This window comes from Pleurodeles waltl, chromosome 2_2, assembly GCF_031143425.1.
Source record: "Pleurodeles waltl isolate 20211129_DDA chromosome 2_2, aPleWal1.hap1.20221129, whole genome shotgun sequence".
In the NCBI taxonomy this organism is placed as follows: Eukaryota; Metazoa; Chordata; class Amphibia; order Caudata; family Salamandridae; genus Pleurodeles; species Pleurodeles waltl.
In genome coordinates, this window is record NC_090439.1 from 274780713 (window position 1) to 274801999 (window position 21287).

Consider the following 21287-nt stretch of genomic DNA (forward strand, 5'->3'; position numbering starts at 1 on the left):
TGACCTACAATTATCCTGATAAATATTATATATTTTTCTAAACACTGTGTGGTGTATTTTTGTGGTGCTATATGGTTGTATTGTATGATTTATTGCACAAATACTTTACACATTGCCTTCTAAGTTAAGCCTGACTGCTTGTGCCAAGCTACCAGAGGGTGGGCACAGGATAATCTTGGATAGTGTGTGACTTACCCTGACTAGAGTGAGGGCTTTTGCTTGGACAGAGGGTAACCTGACTGCCAACCAAAAACCCCATTTCTAACAGTCTGCATGCGGCCTGAGAGGAAAGAGGCGACCCACTTAAGGGGATTTTGTCTGAATGCCTATTTTGTGGAGAGTGTGGTGGGAGACTGTATCAAATGCTTCAGAGAAAGATCAGAGCTGCTGACTCTCCTCATATGAGGAAGGTCCTGATGTCGTCCATGGTGGCGATCAGTGCAGTCTCCATGCTGTGGTTGTCCAGAAATTCTGATTGTGAGCTGTCGAGAAGGTGGTTTTGATTGCGGTAGTTAGTGAGATGTTGGTTGAGGCCTTGCTAGAGCACTTTGGCCAGGAAAGGGAGCAGGGAGATCGGTCTGTCATTTTTGAGTTTACTGCAGTCACTGGATGGTTTCTTTACGAGAGGTCTGACCTCTGCATGCTTCCATTTGTTCGTGAAGGGTGCCATGAAGGCAGAGGTGTTGAGGATGCGGGTTATTTCTGTGCTAATATTATTGGCTCTGAGGTTGAAGCACCAGTAGGGAAGGGGGCAGTGGCTTTCCTGGAGTGGATGAATCACATGATGGCTGCAGTGATCTGTGTGGCAAATTGGGACCAGGACGTTATCATGTGGCTGGTGTTCACTGTTTGAGAGATGTTGTCTAGGTTTGAGATGGAGGGTTGGGAGTCAAAATTGTTGTACATTCTGGTGGTGATCTTGCTGTGGAAGTAGCTTGATAGGGTGTCTCAGAGTTCCGGGGATGGGTGGATGGTAGTCTACGTGGCTATCGGGCTAGAGAATTCCTTGATGATTCTGATGAGTTCTTTCATGTGGTTGGCTGTGGTGTCGATGTGGGCAGTGATTGCTGCTCATTTTGCTGTCTTCATGTGGTGGTGGTGTTTCATGAGGGCTGCCTTGTACACGGCTCTGTCGGATGGGTCCTTGGTCACGTGTGCACCATTGTTTCTTGATTGAGTGGCAGTCAGGTTTGGAGTTTCTGAGCTCTGGAGTTTACCATCTTGCTGGCTTGGAAGTGTTGTTGGTTTTATTTTGTTTCAGTGGGGTGACGCTGTCAGCCGAATTTGATGATCCTGGTGGTGAAGTTTTGGGTGGCCTGGTTGAGGTTGAGGTCTGCTATGGGCTCAGGCTGTGTGGTGCCTAAGGTCTGTGCCCATAGGGTTTGAGTTACCTTGCCCCAGATTTGGTGGGGGGTGCTGAGGTACTTGGAGGTGATGTGCCGGGAATTGGAGATGGTAAAGTGGACGATGCAGTGGTCGGTACAGGTGAGTTCAGTCATGTGGGTGAAATTGATTCTTTTGCTAAAAGTGAACTTCGCATCCAGTGTGTGTCTGGATTTGTGTGTAGGTTTGGTGACCAGTTGGCCGACGCCGATGTTGCTAATGTTCTTTATTAGGGAAGAGGAGTTGGTTTCATTGGGGTCGGTAAGGTGGAAATTGAGATCACCGAGTAGGACGTAGTGTGGGGAGTTTATGGTGAGGGCGACAGTGAGGTTGGCAATGGCATCACTGAAGGCTGAACATGGTCTCCGTGGTGTGAAGGTTACGTCCAGTTTGTGGGTGGTGATGGTGTCCAGGATTTCCGTGGCATGTTTTCATAATGAGCGGGTGTTTAGCAGGATGCACTCGATTGGTGCTTGGCTGTTCGTAGTCTTCTGTGTGGATGTAATGTGGGTGTTAGTGTGTACAGGTGGGTCCACATTGCATGAGAAACGGCAGTGCAGGCAGGTGAAGGGTCCTTTGGTTGAGCATGGGGAGGCAGTGAAGCAACTGTTGATGCTCAGGGCCTGGAGTTCCTTGATAGTATAGTTGTGGGGAGTAGGAATACCAGGGGTCCTGGTGCTGGGCGCAGTCCAGGCACAGATTGGTGCAGATGGGCCTCCTTTCACTTGCCAGCAGCACACCCGCTGTGCGTGTCTGCCGAAGCCCATGGTGTGGCTTTCATTATATGTCCTGGGAGGTGTGAGGGGCTAGATGTGAGGCAGGAAGGTGGAAAGGCTGTTTCGGCAATGGAATGACACAAATCATTGATTGAGAATCAATGCAAAAAAGAAATGCTTCAGAGTCGAGGCAAACACAAGAATAGGAAGAAAAGCTATTGAATAGGGAGCTGTGGACTGGGATATGCAAGAAATCCATCCAATCCTGATGGAAAGGCTAACTCAAAGCTCACTCTATATATTTCATTGTCTGTGATAGGCCATTGACAACAAACAGTTAAAGTTTTCTGTAGATGAGAACTAAAAAAATGTTTCTTCTTTTCAAAGTTCAGCATGCCCATTTAAATTAAGTCCGCGCTGCTCTTAAAAAACATTCATCATAGCGCCATTGTGTATGCACAGGGAGGAATTAAGAAAATAGTAACGAAGTATACAATGTAAATCTTCTCCTTTTGCACTTAGTAAGCTAATTGTCAGCTGAATAGGAATGAAAAATAATAACTAAGTAATTGATGAGTTCATACATCTCAAGCTCTCAGAAATATTTTCATAAAATTCCCAGTCAGTTTTACACATGCTGTTTTATCTGCTCACACAGCTTAGTGAAGGTTCAGGACTGTTTTACTATACATAAGGACATCTTAAATCTTAGAAGTAGGGGGTGTGGCTAAGGGCATCAAGATGGTGGTCGCACTGTGAGATTTTTCGGTCCCCTCAATCATCTGCCGCCATTAGTCACTGTTACTGAAGTTCTCTTGGCCGCCTGCCGCAGCTGCTGACTGATGCAATCCTGGGGGCTCTAACTGTGGCCGTTTATGGTCTGGGAGGCCCATTGGGTGAAGAATGATCCGACAGAGTCCTGAACACCCTTAATTGGCAGACCCGCCAAGCGCTGATGCCAGAATAAATATGCTGGCCCACAAAGAGAAGAGCAGGAGCTGTGGGTGGTACGGTGGTAAGTAACAGCCCTGGGAGCCTGGAGCCTGCCACCTTTGCCAGGTATAAGGAGCAACTAGTGGATAAAGTTAACTGAACCAGTACTTCTGTTGGGGTCGGGTGGCCTCTTGGACTGGCCTGGAGTCTGAGGGCCATAGGGGCTAGGCCACTTCCCAATGGCCTCGTGCCTCCTACGGTAGAGCCATATGATGTGAGAAGCCCCATCTGGTCACTTAGAGAGGAGGTTCTGCTGGGCTGTATAAAGGGGCCTGAACTTGTGGCCCCTCCAGGCGATGCTACGGAACTCCCCATGCCTGCTAGGCTGCCTGCAGAGTCAGATGGCCCTTAGAGACTGACTGGTATTTGGGGGCTGCTGGAGCACTGGGCCACCCACCCGGAAGCCCCTTTGCTGCCAATGATGGAGCCATATGATGAAAATGTCCCCTTCCAGATAAGAAAGCAGAGAGTTTCTCCTTGTGTCAGAGTGAAGGCCTGCTGGACACTTGGGTCGTGTGTAGAGGCCTTGTCTCTCTGTCCTGGCTCGGTGGCATTACAGGTTCCTGTCTGGGACATCAGGGTCTGGGTTATCAATATGCTGATTCAGAGGTCTCAGATTAGTGCTTTTGCTGCCGCTGACTCCTGACTCCTGGAGGCATTTGGACCCCTCCATTACCCTCAGGTAAGGAAATTCTGGGCTTGGCCTTTGTTTTTCTCACCTTCCTCTTCCCTGCATTTGTGCACCTGGGTACCGCTGCTGAATGCCTACCGACATATTGCCTGTGCACAGTGACACACCACTACCAGGTTGTGCTCAACATCACTCTAAGCGCTGTAACTGGAAGCTGAGGACTGTATATTTTGCAAGAGGTGCAGTATACACAGGGCTCCTACTGATCCTGAACCTAGGATCCTGACTATACCTAAACTGCCTTTGCTGCTCCCTTCACCTTCCATAGGTGCCTGGCTGCTCATGCTGCCATGCTCTCTGTGGCAAACAGGCAGGACACCTGTATTACTGCTTCCTGGTAACTCCTCCAGGTGCAAACATGGGAAATTTCAAGCCTCCCCCATCCCCATTCCTCCCAAACTCGAGTAGAGAAATAAGCCACAGGACTAGGAGGCGCCCCCTGGCCTTATGAGGGGGCGGCATCAGTGGACCGAGTGCCTCCTGACACCAGAGATCTCATCAAGATCTTTTAGGCAATCCATGCATCGCAGACAAAGTTGGAAACCCAGATTGAGGAGGTCCACGTGGATGAAGTGCTGCTGCACCAGGACCTATGCAATGCCACTGGCAGAATTACAAAGCCTGAGGAACAAATCTCAACAGTAGAAGATGAAGTTTCTGACCTCAAGATTGAATCATTAATCAATCTGCGGAATCCGTACTGGGTGGAAGAGGCCAAAAAGCGTTTGCAGAACAACAATCTCAGATTTGTCAGATTCCCAGAGGGGGAGAGACACCACACCCCACAGAGTTCCTGATACGATGGATTAAGTGTTGTATGCAACCGGATTAGTTATCTGCCAGGTTTGTAGTGGAGTGCACACAGAGCTCTTAGACCCAAACCACTCCAAGGGCTCTGCATAGGCCAAATGTAGCTCGTATTCTCAACTCTCAAGATAGAGACTGTATTCTCCATGAAGCCCAGTACCTTACATACTTCCATTGCAAAGACTGAAAAATACTGGTGTTCCTGGACTACACAAGAGAAGTGCAGGTTAAACGCATGTTGTATGTGGCAGTCAAACAAAAGCTGAAGGCCAACAATCTGTCCTATATGCTCCTATTCCCTGCACGGCTAAAAGTGGTCTATGGAGGGAAAACAACTTTCTTTGACACACCAGAGGCTGCGTGGGAGCGGCTCACTGAAGAAAAACAAACAACGCTACAATCTAAACCAATCATCCTGATCCTCTGAAAATCTACTTAGAGTGAAAAAGCCTCCACCTTCCCAGGTGAAATGGAGGGCCCAGGCTTGCTCCTACAAGGGATGTGGTCAAGAGGTGACCGGTTCACCCTCCCTGGACTCAGACATCTCTGAGCCAGTGCCAAAAGACTCAGGCAGTCCCTGCAAGGCACTGATGCATCTCTAGAACTTGTCTCTGGCACAGTTCTCCTGGGGGGGTCTGCCCTCTTACATCCCGTTAATGACGATGTGGGGCTATCTTCGAGTTTTACGATTTGATCGGAAGTCAACTGGTGACGGAAGAGAGGAGAGTCTGACCAGCCAACCTTGTTTATTTTATCTCTTTCTTGCTAGGTATTGGCCAACAGTGAGCTTGCATAAAAGAGGAGTTTACAATTCCTTGTTCGACTACTTAATGTTATAGTTTTATTTTTGTAGTTTCAGGAGGGGTAGCGATTCTCCTTCATCGTTATTTCCCTATGATGATCACCTGTGATCTCCTGATCCCCATCTGGAATGAGTGGGTGGGACAACTAGAGGATGACAATTGGTGTGATGCCATGATCGCTCCTCATAATATCATGATTTCCTCTAAACAAAGGGCCATATTTATGAAAATGTATTACCCCAAGTCACTGTGCTGTACTGAGTCACTGGGAAAGGGCAGGAATTTGCTACATTCAAGGAAATACAGTTCATTCTTGTACGTTCCCTTGAGCTGGTGCACAACAGGCTGCCTAGCACAACACAGACACCCTTACACCATTGTGCAATGGTGTATTTATTGCATGCAGGATTGAGGTTGTGCAGGTCTGGGCACCTTCCTTCACCAAAACAATCCTGAGGGGCATATTCTTCTTTTTCTGTATTCTGCAGCACACTTAGAAAGAGAAAAACACCTGGGGAGGAGTGTCTTTTTGCTGCATTCCCAGTTTTTCCTGTTTTTGTAAATAGGGAAAGCATCAAAATCCATGGATTTTGCTTGGGAACACCCATGCATCACCCATGGAAACGCCTCCCTGGCTCAGACACAATAATGAAATGCAATGATTTGTCCTGCATTACATTACTCTGGATTTATGAAGCCAGAGAGGACCAAGCAAGGTGGCCTTTCATGGCTTCATAAATCTCATTTTTCATGTGCATTGCTCTTGCACAATGTTGCCCGGTGGAAGATTGATGAAAAGGGGGTCATAAATATTCCCTTTAGACAGGGGAAGACATACTATCTATATGGTGCTTGTCTCACTCCCAGCCGACTCCATAAGTCACGCCTCCTTCCAAGCCCAACATGTTTTGGATGTCCATATGCTCCTGTAAATTTCTATCATATGGTCTGGACTTGTCTCTCTATTGTGAACTACTGGACCGCAATGACTGAAGAGCTGTTGGAGGTACTGGGATGGGAGGTGGAACTCTCTCCAAAGTCACTCCTTCTGGGTATTTGTGAGGGGGAAGAGGGCACGAAGACTGATTCGGTGCTGCTTGGGGTGGCCACTATGGTGGCCAAAAGAGACATAGGCCCTCATTACAACATTGGCGGTCAATTCCACCTACCGCCGTGCTGGCGGACGCTAACATACCATGACCGCGGCGGTATGCCACTACGGGTATTATGACCCACACAGAGAAATCCGCCACTATACAGAAACCCACACAAGCCTGCCAGCCCAAAGGTCAGTGATAAACTGGCAGTACCAAAACCCACACCATTACGCCAACAGAAATACGCCCACAGCATCATGACCCACGAATCACCGCAGCGGTTATTCAACCACGGTAAACCATTTATGGTACAGACCGCCGCCCTCATAATACACACACACTAACAAAACAGCACCACATTGGACAATTCAAACTACACACACTTGACACACATACACACACCACACCCAAACACCCACAACACTATTAAATGCACACCCACATTACCCACAACCCTTTACGACTCAATGAATTTGACAACTGAGAGAGAGAGACAAGCCAGAAGCACCCACTGAATCAGAGCCACAGAACACCATCACCCATACACCATCCACGCACCTCACAGCACACACCCAAACACATCACCCCACATACCCTCACACATGCCACTCACACTACACCCATGGCACCCCAAAGACACCCCAGGTTCTCTGAGGAGGAGCTAAGGGTCATGGTGGAGGAAATCATCCGGGTAGAACCACAGCTATTCGGATCACAGGTGCAGCAGACGTCTGTTGCTAGAAAGATGGAGCTATGTCGGAGAGTCGTGGACAGGGTTAACGCAGTGAGACAGCACCCCAGAACAAGGGATGACATCAGGAAGAGGTGGAACGACGTATGGGGGAAGGTGCGTTCCGTGGTTCGAAGGCACCAGGTAGCTGTACAGAGGACTGGCGGTGGACCCCCACCTCCTCCCCCACAACTAACAACATGGGAGGAGCAAGTCTTGGCGATCATGCATCCTGAGGGCCTCGCAGGAGTAGCAGGAGGACTGGACTCTGGTAAGTCAAATCTTTACCACTATATTCCCCATCCTACCTGCATGACATCACAAACTCCTACTCCTACCCTCACCCCCATCACTCCACCACCTCACATATACCCCACTATCACAACCCACCCATCCCAATACCAAGTCCTGCATGCAGCACCAATGCATGGACACCCATCACAGACCTGCATGAACACTCATCACTACAGCATGCACACTAGTGACTATCACTTAACCAAACCAAGCAAAAACTCACACAAGCCAAAGCTGCCTTGCTAATAACAAGCATAGAGGGAAACATGTCCATGCACAAGATGGCACACGCAGAGATAATAGCACTGCATTTACATCCCCACAGGACCCCCACTCAACATCACTGGAGAGGTGGTACCATCCCCCCCCAGAAGAGGCCCACAGTGATGGCAGCAGCTCTGCACGCCTAGACCCCGATGACCAGCCTGGCCCATCAGGGACCTCTGGACAGTTGGTTATCCTGCCACAGTTTCAACCCACCACAGAGGCTCCCCCCTCAGGAAACACCAGCACAGCACCCACCCAGCGGGCCCATACCTCTGTCCCCAGGACACGTCAATCAGTGTGTCCACCACTACAGAGAACCCAGGCAACCCCACAAACCCAAGACAGCCAGGGACCTGGGGTCAGTGGGCACATGGTTCAGGGGACAGAGGTACATGACAACAGGGTTGCTGGGAGGACTGCTGTGCGACAGGGGGAGGACAGGCCCACGGAACCCACTCTCCACGAGGCAATTGTAGGGGTCCAGGGAGCATACCACCATTCCCAGGAGGCCATGGGCCAGATACTGTACAAGTTGCAAGAGACCCAGCGGCTGCAGGAGGGACAGTACCTGGGGATCAGGGAGGACCTCAAAGACATCCACACCACCCTGATCACCATTGCAGGGGTGCTGGCTGACATGGCCAACACCATGAGGGAGGCAGTAGCACACCAGCGGGCCCCTGACACTAGCCACAACGAAGAACAGCCCTCCACCTCCGCCGGTGCTAGTGGACAGGAGGCCCCACCACAGGAACAACAGTCCACCAGCACCCCTCCCCCTGCAGAAGGAGAACCACCCCGCAAATGGTACCTGCGATCCAGGCAGAAGCCAGAGAACATTGCCTAGATCCCTGCCAGGAAATAAGATTATCCTGATTGTCACCCTGGTGTCCCACTCTGTCACCCCGTCCACCTTGAACTGCTATTGCTCCACTTCCTATGCCCCCTTGGACAATGCACCAATGATACAAATAGACTGGACTTTACCCTTGACTTTCCTCCATCAGCAACCCAGCCCATTGCAATACCCCCTCCACTTATTAGCACCTAAATAAACACCCTTGGAACAAATACAAGTATGGAGTCTGTCAATTCATTGAAGTATGTATTAATTTAACAAGCTGTAAACATTGCATTTCTAATCTACTGTAATATTAAAATAGGTATAACCTGTAGTGGGCAGCAGTAAACACACCAGGAGCCAGAGTAGGGCACCGAGATCTGAAAATAGAGATGCCAAAGGGTACAATAAGTGGCCATAGACATAGGGAAATCAGGCTGTGATGTTCAATGTCAAACACAAAAATGCAATGGAAGGTGAAGTTACCTTGTCTTACCTATGTGTCACCGGAAGTACTGTTAAATGAGTGTGCGTCTGTTGTCCACATCTTCTTCCTCTGCCTCTTCTTTGTCACTGAAAACAAAGTAGTCACCAGGGTCCCTAGGCCAATATGGAGAGAGATTAGGGAAAAGTACTCTTGAAGAGGATATTTTGTGCACCACTATGGATTGATTGCCCTGATTAAGGTGGTTGTGAATAAGGGGTTCTGACCCCTATGTGGAACGGCACCGAAATGCGCGTCGGCAATTTCAATAGCATATGATTGAAGTAAACGATTTGCATTGGAAATGGATTATACTCTAAAGATGGACTGGATGGAGTAGCTTCAGTGAAGACGTGAACTGACGGTACCAGCACGAATCTTTGTGACATTCACTTCGATAAGGAATGCTCGAATCTTTTGATAATCATCAGAAGACCAGTTTGATTTCATTCAGCCAAGAGTTGAATTTATACATGGAGAATATTGGCGATTTAAGTGTGATTTGATGTTAATGTCGCATGTGTTTGTTGGATGTGGTTTTGTGTATAGTGAATTTGTTTTATTGTTTTCTTTTTTTGTATTGTTTTATTAGCTCTGGGGAAGGGGGGTTTATTGATCAAGGATTAAAATAATATATTGGATTTTGAATACATATTGATATTGGGAATAAATGTTCATCATTATCAAAGAAAGCTACATTTCAGTTTCTGTCATTCCTGGACTGAACTGACTGTCTAAAGGTTTAGGAGAATGATACTTTTTCTTACTGGTGGTCTTCTTTGTCACTGTCCACAGGCTTCACTACTGCCACAAGACCATCTCCAAGCTCATCTTCATGCAGAAAAGGCACCTGGCGTCTCAAGGCCAGGTTGTGCAACATGCAACGATTATCTGGCACACCTTCTTAGGTGAGCAGTACAGAGATCCACCTGTCAGATGGAGGCGCCGGAATCTGGCCTTAAGGAGGTCAAAGGTCCTTTCAATTATCCTCCGTGTTCACCCATGTGCCTCATTGTAACGTTCCTCTGCCCATGTCCTGGCATTCCGCTCTGGGGTCAGTAGCCATGAGAGGTTGGGGTAACAAGAGTTACCTGTAAACATCGAGGGATACCTGTTAGCCACACACTCACCCTTAGGGCCAAACACACGCCCATATACCTACATCAACTGGGTGGGGACCATGGGCTCTCCTATTAGCCACACCCAGTGCCTCTGGAGTTGTGGAGTTGAGACATCACATATGGAATGCTGCTATTCCTCAAGATAAAGGCATCATGCACAGAGCCAGGATACTTGACATTCACATGGGAGATGAACTGGTCCGCCAAACCCACCACCTGCACATTCAGAGAGTGAAAGCTTTTTCTATTCCTGAACACTAGTTCATTTCTCCTGGGGTGAGGGGGGACAAAGGCAATATGTGTACCATCAATTGCACCAATTATGTTGGGGATATGTCCCAGGGCATAAAAGTCAACCTTCACTGTGGTCAAATCTTCCATTTGGGGGAATACAATGTAGCTGCACATGTGTTTCAGCAGGGCAGACAACACCCTGTTCAGCACATTGGAGAACATTGGCTGAGACAGCACTGATGCCATGACCACCCTCGCTTGTATGGAACCACTTGCCAGGAAATGAAGCACTGACAGGACCTGCACTAGAAGGGGGTATACCTGTGGGCTGGTGGGTAGCTGAAAGCAGGTCTGGCTCCAATCGGGCACACAGTTCTTGGATTGTGGTCCTATCAAGTCTGTAGGTCAGGATAATGTGCCTGTCCTCCATTGTCGCCAGGACCACCTGGGGTCTGTACACAGGGGATGTCTCCATCTCCTATTCATCCTCAGCGGTTGAACTCTAGGGTGAAAAACGGTGAGCAGAGGGTCATATTAAAACATATGTTAAAATAAAATGCATTTCTTCCTTTACAGAAACAGTATGTGAATTTGAGAGTCAGTTGATGTGCCAATATCTTCTGTGACGCAGTTAGGTGCCATGGCCTGTGCCCCCCTGAAATGGCGGCTTCCTGACCTGTGAGGAAAGGCAAGTGGAAGTGAGGTAATTCCGCTGGCGTTGTGTGCCGTTGCGGCCGGTGGGCAATGACCGCTGCACAACTTCGCTTTGGTTATCATTGGGCCCTATGGGTTCCAGGAGCCAATGGCGAAGTACGCCGGCGGTGACGGTACGCACTGCTGCGGACGTGATCGCCATTTTCTATCCGTTCACTCACTTGCTACCTGACCTTCAACAGGAGAGGACCTACACTGCAAGTGCTGCTGTCACCTGTGTCTGGAAGCGACAATGGCTCAAGTGTCTGGGGAAAAGCCCCCCGCCTTCACTTCGGAGGAGTTGGAGAGACTGGTGGATGGGGTCCTACCCCAGTACACTTTACTCTATGGTCTTTCAGACAAACAGGTGAGTACACTGTGAGCATGATGCGTGGGCAATGAATGTAGGGATTGCTGTGTGTGTAAGCCTCGTAGGGGGGGCTGAGGGGTCCTGGGCAGAGTGCTGCATGTCTGGTGATCAATGTCTGTGCATAAGGGGATGGGAGGGATATTGTGGGCCATGAGTGTAACAGTCCGGACGGTATGAATAATACCTTTTCTGCTGGGTTTTTTCTGCAGGTCAGCGCCCATCAGAAAAAGGGTATTGGGTGTGCCATCGTCAAGGAGGTGCGGACCCTGGGGGTCTTTGACAGGTGAAGCACCCACTGTCGCAAACGGTGGGAGGAACTTCGCCGCTGGGCAAGGTCCCGTCGTACCCTGACCCCCCCTGACCCCCCCTGATGTTCTGTATCCTGGCGGTGGCCTATCCGGAGTTGGATGGGCGCTTGAAGGCATCACAGCAGCCACAAGAGGGTGAGTACAGATTCAGAACCATGACTTTGCGTGCGTTAAGGTTTTACCTGGGTGGGGGATGTGGGCTGTGGGTGCCCCTAGGCCAGGGCGAACTGGCAGGGTAGGTCCCTTGTTGGGCAGGCTATGAAGCACTCCAACCCCAATAGTGTTAGTGGCCATCTACTACTGGACAGGGATCTGTTGGTTTCAGGTGGGCAGCTAATGGCGTTAGGCAATGTACCCCATGGGCTGGTGACTAGCTTTGTAACTGGTAGTGCATGGCCTAGTGCATAGGGCTGATCCCTGTGTGTTGTGTACGCCAACTGTAGTGTTGTTGCTGGCATTGGCCAAGTGTGTCCTCTATCTCCCCCCCTGTTTTTGTTTTGTCACCCTGTCCTTGTGTGCATTCGCATCATCTGGTGGAGGAGCAGAGGCACCAGTGATGGAGGAAGCTGCATCCCACATAGGCCTGGAGGCCGAATCCACCGATGGTGAGGGCACCAGTGGGTCAGAGGGGAGCACCACGACAGAGACAGGAGCGGACACTACCGACAACAACTCCTCCTCCGATGGAAGCTCCCTGGCGGTGGCAGACACCTCTGTGCCCACCCCAACAACCAGTACAGCCGCCACCCCCATACCAGCACTGCCCTCCCAGCAGCCCCTCAGTGTGTTTCCTGTGCCTACTCACCCAGGAGGGTGGGCATCTCCTTCGCCCCAGGCACCTCAGGCCCTGCCCCAGTCAGCCCTGCTGCCCTCAGTGAAGAGGCTATTGACCTCCTGAGATCCCTCGCTGTTGGGCAGACAACCATACTGAATGCCATACAGGGTGTCGAAAGGCATTTGCAACAAACAAATGCATACCTGGAGGGCTTTCACTCTAGTGTGGTGGCACAACAGAGAGCATTCCAGGCTCTGGCCTCCGCACTGATGGCAGCCATTGTCCCTGTCTTCTGCCTCCCCCCTCCAACTTCCTCTACCAAGTCCCAATCCCCGCAACCCCAACCTATCCCAAGCACACCTTCAGACCAGCATGAACCCAAATCAACACACAGAAGTGGCTCAGGCAAACACAGCACCACACTCCATCTCACAGGCACTCACACAAGCCATATCCTCATGCAGACACACAAACATCCACTGCCTCCACTGTGTCCCCCTCCTCCTCATCGTTCACTTCCCTCCCAGTAGCGTCTCCACTCACACCGACATGCACTACATCCTCATCCACTACCTCCATCACCAGCACGCCTATCACTACACGCCCCTCACTGGCATTCACCACCCCAAAATCTATGCACATGTCCCCTGTGTCCTCTCCCACTGTGTCTGTGACCCCTCCTCCCAAATTATAAAAACGCAAGCACCCACCCAACCAACTGCCATCCATCTCACAACAGCATCCAGCTCATGCACCTGCACCCAAACACAGCAGACTGACATCTCCTACAATCACTCCCTCTTCCTCCACTCCCAAACCTTCACCCTCTTCCAGCCCCAGTGTCTCTAAAAAGCTTTTCCTCACCAACATTGACCTATTCCCTACCCCTCCTCCCCATCCTTCACCTCGGGCCAGGGTGTCCAGAACCCAGCCCAGCACCTCAGCCACCCAGTCCACGTCCGCTCCAAGGAGGAACCAGTCAGCCCAGCCAGTGTGTCACCAACACCTGCCAAGCCCAAGAAGGTTCCACCACCTGGCAAGGGCAAGAAGAGGACAGCAGCCAGCAAGGGTAAGGAGGCACATTCAGCCTGAAGGCCAAGTCAAAGACTCCAGCTGGCAGAAGCAAGGAGGCACCACCATCTGACAATGGCAGGAAGGGACACAGTACACCAGCCATGGCACTTCAGCCATCTGAGGCTGCAGGTGAAGGCCTGGGGGCTAGCACCACAACCGCCAGCATTGCCACCTGCACCGTGGCCACCACCACCACCTGCACCTCGGCCAGCACCGCTACCTGCCCCGCCGCAAGTAGCACCACTGCCAGCAGCAGCAGCCCTAGTGGGCAGCCATCCAAGGCTGCAGGTGAAGGCCTGGAGGCTCCCACCACAATCGCCAGCACCGCCACCTGCACCGCGGCCAGCACCGCCACCTGCCCCGCCACAAGCAGCAGCACTGCCGGCAGCAGCAGCCCCAGTGGGCAGCTGTCCGAAGCTGTAGGTGAAGGCCTGGAGGCTACCACCACCACTGCCAGCACTGCCACCTGCAGAGCAACAGCAATTTACTGAGCAACCGTCACCGCCGGAGAGCAGTGTGTAATGGTGACTACATGGGCTGCAGTGCATCCTGGCCCTTGCAAAAAGCTGTTGTTGTGACACCCAGGTGAGAAACTGTGACCTTGCACTCCAAAACATCTGCATCCAAAACCAGTTGAAGAAGGCATCCACTCACCTCCCCCTTGCCAGGATGAGGCACTCTGGGCACAAGGGCCCCTTCAGAACTAGTGGAAGAAGCCATCCACTCAGCCCCTCCTTACCAGGATGAAGCACACTTGGCACAAGGCCCCCTCCAGAACCAGTGGAAGAAAGCATCCACTTAGCCCATCTTTGCCAGGATGAAGCACAATGGGCACAAGGCCCTCTTCAAAACCAGTGGAAGAAGCCATCCACTCAGCCCCTCCTTGCCAGGATGAATCACACTGGGCACAAGGCCCCCTCCAGAACCAGTGGAAGAAGGCACCCACTTGAGAGACTGTGGCCTTGCACTCCCTAGGACCAAGCAGTGGGCAAACCACCCACTTGAGAGACTGTGGCCTTGCACCTCCCAGGACCAAGCAGTGGGCATCGAGCCCCCTCCAGGAGCAGTGGCGTTGTACCATCTTTCGGCTGAGGTGCCCCCCCATTTCCCTTTCCCCTGAGGTGCCTGTGTGTTTTCGACCTGATGCCCCTGCAGTGTTCTCTCCATATTGAGGCAGGAGTCAAATGTGGCCTTGGCCTATGTGTTTTGGCCCAGTGGGCATTGAATGGGCATTGTCCCGCATTTTGTATATATTGTAAATACTGTTTTTGATTTCTGAACATAATTCTAAGTATTACTAATATTACACTCATTTGACTCCATTCCTTTTGTCCTTGTGTTATTCCTGAGGGTTACGGGGTGTATATGCAATGTTGTAGCATGGCTTTGTGTGTATGGGGTTGGGGGTAGGTGTGGGGGTGTTGCGTGTGTGTGTCACTCTCTTTTTCCTCCCCCTCTGTGCGCTAGGTGCAGTATTCACTGTGGTTGTCGTCGCCGGCGTTCATGCTCCTGGTGTATGAGAAGATACACCAGCATGGGGAAAACCTGCAGCTTGTGCTCCATGGCGTCCTGGTTAATCCTTGACTGTTGAGAGGTGAGTGGTTTCCCTTCTGAGTACTGTTTCTGCCGTGCTTTTGATGGCGTCGGTACTGCCTGGAAAAGCTGGTGGATGGGTGGATTGTAATTCTGTGGGCGGTACATTGTCTTCGGCCTGGCTGTTGGCAGTTACGGCCGCGGTGTTTGTTGCTACCGCCATGGCGGTTGGAGTGTTAAAGAGGCTGTAGGTGTTAGCGGTTTCCACCGTGGTCATGATTCCATTTTTTTTCACCGCCGGCCTGTTGGCAGTCTGCCCGCCAGGGTTGTAATGCGGGCCACAGCATGTAGATGGAAATCTCACAGCCCGCCCTTGATGTCTCAGTGGCAAAGTGGAGTGAACTGGTGTGCCAGGAAAAACTGGTATTTAAAGCTAGGAGGTGCTCTCAAAAGCATGCCAGGATCTGGGGTAAATGATGTGGCCACTTTGGGCTGGGCTCACTATTAGAAGTGTACGAGGGATGTTTCCCACAATATTTTTATTGTGGACCTACTGCTGCTGTCTGTTAAAACAATGTTACGATTTTCTTTATTGATGACCAACGACAGCTGGAAGTGGTTTGTTTTCAAAAACAATAAATTTGTTTATAAAAAAAAAAAAAACTTTTACATTTGTTAAACAGCAGGATCATTGTGAAGAACAAAACACACAAAGGATCGATCTTCCATTAACCAGGGGAAGTGCATCGCAGCTTGATCAGTTTAGATCGTTGTCAGCCAATAGGGGTGTATTGCATGATGAGATGTAGTAACACATTGTAGTTGGTGGGACTCTTGCAACTTAGCTGTGTTCCAGAGATTCCTATTTGACTGTGCTGAGTCATTAAGAGTGGGCTGTTCTCATGCTGTGGTGCGAGTTCCTGTTCTTTTGCTTCTTCCTCCTCCAGGTCCAAAAGGGCGTGGCATCAAAAGTGACATTGGACCTTAGTGTGACATTCCTCCTTGGAGTAACTCTTGTTCCCCAAAGACATTGTGCTCTGTGCCCATTACTGGGGGCACTAGAAGGTAACCCACCAAATCATCAATAGTGGCTGTCAGGTGGGCCCCTGTGCTGATACTGAAAGCAAGCATCTGACAGGGTGGTATCAGGGGCAAGGAGCAGTGCCACAAGATTAGAAGTCTCCGCACATACCTGGGTAACCGTGATCTGAACAGTTCAATGTCTCTGGAAGTTTGGGACTCATCCATTATACTCTAGACAGACCTTCTCTAGCTTGGGCCAAGGAAATAGTGAAAGATTAGGGGTTGGATGCTGCATGATGCTGAAGGGGCTGAGTATTTGTTATCATGATGACATCCCATTCTTCATTTCTTACTCAAGGAGTTAACTGAATACTGGGCCATCATAACTCTTTTTCTAGGGTTCTAGGTTAATTATCAATCTACTGTTCAAGCCTGCTCCCCTAAAAATAATGTAAGGGAATGCCATGTGCCCAGACCAACTCAGTACTGTGTTATTGTGATGATTTTTAAAACTGATTAATTACTTTTCTCTAGCTGGAGTTCATTGCACAGTGTTGCCCTTTGGATCCAGGTCACAACATCATGGGGCAAATGTGGATGACCGTGCCACTGGGAGTCTATGACAGCTGCTGAGATTGGACATAGCTTCCACTAGTCACGTTCCTGGCCTACCCCCTGGGATTTTTTATGAGTGCTGAAGGGTGCTTCATACATGTTCCTCCACAGGGGGAAACACTTTTGTGGTAACTAAAACTCAAGCCTCCTTGAATGTTGGCTGCCCCCACAAGCACTAACCAGACAAATCTCATTCTCAACAGAAAATTCCAAAACAGGCAAACTTCAGAAGTATCCATCCCCAATGTGGTCAACTGGATTTTACCTGCAAATTGGCAGCCAGTCCTTTCTCATGTCAAGTCATCCTGCTAGCAAAAACCTGCAGGTATTGTACCCTGCTTTGGCTGTTTAGCACTTTTAACCACCTGAGCTGCCAAGTGTATTACTTTCAAGGGCTGGAGGGTGGACTCTTGAGTCCTTTCTCTTTCATCAGGGTTAAGTGAAATATGAGAGACCCTCTCCAGTAGCCACAGTGCCGTCCAGAGAAAACAACTTCACTGAACAACTGATACCTTCAAAAATGAGCCCCAAAAAAATTAAAAGGCCACAGGGGCAGAAAACACCTTACATAGATATGGAGCTGAAGATGGTCATGTGGAGGAGGAACCTAAAAGACTGGAGAAAGCAATTCAGGATAATTGGAGAACAGCATTGGAACCCAGAATAGGAAAAAGCAGGAACGGCTGGAGTGGAAGGAGAGGGAACACGATGAAAGAACTGCGAAAGCATTATGAGACACCATCCTACAAGCCACAGCCACTTAAATGCTCTCAGACGGGAAGCTATCCCAAAATTACTCTCTGTTGCCATCTTGGATTGGAATGGACTGAAAGAAAGTCACAGGAAAAATGGCATCTATGATAGTTTCATAGAAGTAGTCTCTGCATCACATTCTGTAAGAATGCTGGGCAGAAGAATAAGAAATGTATGTCGAATCAACATAAGAGAGAGTAGAAGTGTTTTATGTATTGAGAAAAATAATGCAATAATGTGCAGAATTAATGTGTTGGCTTTAATGAAAATAAATGTTTTAAATGCAAAACGTGTAGTAGGCAACAATGTTTACTTGCCTGAATAGCTGAGGTTACATTGCCTGACAAGCTGACATGCCTAAAGAAAGCTGACAACATAAAGGGCCTCATTACAACCTTGGCGGCGGCAACCTCCTGCCATGCTCATTTTGACATCCCCGCCGGCCCAGCGGGGATGTCGGCTGCAACATGGGAGCTGGCTCCTAATGGAGCTGGCAGTGTTGCGGCCGTGCGACGGGTGCAGTTGCACCCGTCGCGCTTTTCACTGTCTGCTGTGCAGACAGTGAAAAGCAGTGTGGGGCTTTGCTTGGGGACCCCTGCACTGCCCATGCTAAGTGCATGGGCAGTGCAGGGACCCCCCAGGGGCCCCGTGACTCCCCTTCCTGCCAGCCTTTCCATGGCGGTTCCTACCGCAGTGGACAGGCTGGCGGGAAGGGGACTCGTAATCCCCTGGGTTAAAACCGCCGGGACAACCGTAGCAGGAAACCGCTTCCAGCGCGGTCATAATCGGCAAAATTGTACCGCCAGCCTGTTGGCGGTACAATTGGGGAAACAGCCCTGGCGGTCTTTGACCGCCAGGGTTGTAATGAGGCCCAAAATGTTTATTTATTGACTTTTCCATGGACCTGTGTTCCATAATGAATAGTAGTAGAGCAGAAGAGACTACAAATGTCTACTAGCATCCAAGAAATTGTTGTACCAAATAGCTCTATGGGCAGAACTGAGCGAAGCCGCAGCTGAGAATAATTCCAAGAAATTCTGGGAACTGGTATCTAGGGTGGGGAAGGGGACAGTAAATGCTGTAGAAACCTGTAAAGGTTCATCTGTTTGGGTTCACCATTTTACTACCTTATATAGTACTGCTTCGGCTGGTCCCTTGGATCCCATGTCGAAGTGAGATACCCTGCCCACCTGTCCTAATGTAATAGAAATTCTAATTCTGGAGGTGATCAGAGCACTGGATGCTATGAAGAAGCATAAGGCTCCTAGCCCTGATTTGGTTCCCGTGGACCTTTATTGTGCAGTGCCCTATTTCTGAGCTAGTCTCCTCATTAAAGTGTTCAATGCACCCCTTGTTGGTAATGTAGTGCCTTTGCCCTGGTGATCTGCCATTATTGTCCCAATTTACAAGAAGGGCGATTTAGGCTGCCCTGCTGACTATCGGCCGATCTCCCTTCATGATGGAGCTGAGACATTTTTAAGGAACATCTTCCTTAATTGCCTGCAGGGATGGGTAGATGCCCAGGATGTTATGACAGGAGTGCAAGCTGACTTCCAGTCCAGTGTAGGAACTATTGATCACGTTATTTTCCTTTATATGATTTCACATAAATTTACAGTAATTAGGAGGCCCTTGCTGTGCTTATTTTTTATAGATTTGAAAGCAGCCTTCGATTCAGTGGATAGGGGCAAACTATGGAGGTCACTACTGGGCTTAGGGGATGGTGTTTCCCTAGTTAAAGCTATAGCAGCACTGCATTCAGATAATATTGGCAGAGTGAGATACGGGACAGGTGGTGAGTGTACAGACTCCGTCCAGGTTCAAAAAGGTGTCCGGAAAGGCCATGTCCTGGCGCCATTACTTTTTAGCCTTTTCCTGAATTATGTGGTTGACTACCTCCTATAAGAGCTGTTAGATGTTCCTCCCATAGCAGGTATGAGAGTTGCAATATTATTGTCTGCAGATGATGTAGTGGTTATGGCGCCTTAATAAAATCCAACCGACAGACTACTAGGTCGCTTTGGAAACTATTGTGAGGAAAATCACTGACTATCAACTGTAGCAAGACAATGAGTGGGCTTTTCAGCCATCTCCTAGCCTTAGGCAAAAACTAGTGATTGATGGCGAACCAAACAATACTCTTAAGCACTTTGACTACTTGGGTGTATGGTTCTCAGATAACTTAAATTGGGATGGTTCTGTAAGGCAGGCAGCTATAGTCCTAAAGCAAGCAGCTGGGGCTATATTGAAGTTTAGGCACAAGGCTTGTGCCAGAAGTATGAGTACCACATTGCAAATATACACCCAAAAGGCAGTGGCCACAGAGCTCTACGGGCAGAGCTTTGGGGATCTGGAACACCAGCATGCTGCAAGTAGCTGAGAATAATTTTCAAAGATCCTTATTTGGGTTAGGACCAGGAAGTCCCTTGAAGGCCCTCTTTTCAGAGCTCAGCCTGGTGCCAATATCAGAACCAGCAGCCTTAAGGGCAGTATTATACTTCGTAAGGTTAGTATGTAACTCTAAGGTAGTAGTTTACTTCGAATCTCTTGAAGAGGTCACTTTGAGCGGCAGACTTGTGGGGCATTCGTGGGGGACTCATGTCAAAAAGGTTTTAGGAAAACTCCAACTAGGCGCTTTTTGGACGGAATCTGGCAGAGTCGGGAAGGACCCTGCGGGTCACGTCAAGGACCGGTACCACAAATTCAATAAGTTGAGGGAACTTAGGCCTGAATCAATTACAAGATATTATTTTAATAACAACTATTGTCCTGCCCTTATAGATTACATGGATCTGCTATACCCCAAATTAAAGCTCTCTCTGAATATAAAATGTAGGTTGGGTATGCTGCCACTAAGAGATTCCATAGCCCGTACCCGTATGCTAGTGGCAGGCTAGAGTATTGTGATTGAAGCCTTGGGGAGGTAGTTAATGTTGCCCACTTCACCTTGTTTTGCAGAAAATTTGATGCTGCTCGGTGACAGTGGCATCACCCTCTTTTTAAATCCAGTTGAGCAAGTTGTGCAGAAGCTGCACTATCACTCTGTGTTAGGCCCAGCTACCTCAGTGCACATAATTTGGTAGGCTCATATATATGGGCTGCACAGCCTTGCTTCAGGGTGCGACCAGCCAAGCTGAGGTTGACTGATTAATAAGATCTTTGTAAGTCGCCAGCTTTTGCGTTTCTGTGCAATAGAATTAGTCACCCCCTTCTGTACAAATTGGGCCATCTTTAGTAGTTACATTTAATGTCTTGCCATAGCTAACTGTTGAATGTTTTTCCTTTCCTTGTATCCCCTTTTTGTTAAAGTATCCACTGTATAACGAGGATTGGCCACAGTAGTCGCTTTCAATGTTTTGTTGTTATTAATTGCTATCTTCACAAGCACTTTTTCCCTGTGCCCCCTTTCAAAGTTTCTTTTGCACAGAAGGGGGTTGGTCTTTGTAGTCGTAGATTGTGGTACTGCATTTGTATATACATGTACAAGGTGTGATTTTATGAATCAGTGAATTGCCTTGTGTGGAGCTGCACTGTCGCTGTTGTTTTTTTGTTTAATGATTACTTGTTTTTCTATATGCTAATTACATTTTTTTATTGTTTTATGTATATTGTCTTACATTTATTGTAAGTCTTGTAACTGAAACAATAAACAATAAACTTGGAATAGTAGTTGTATAAAATG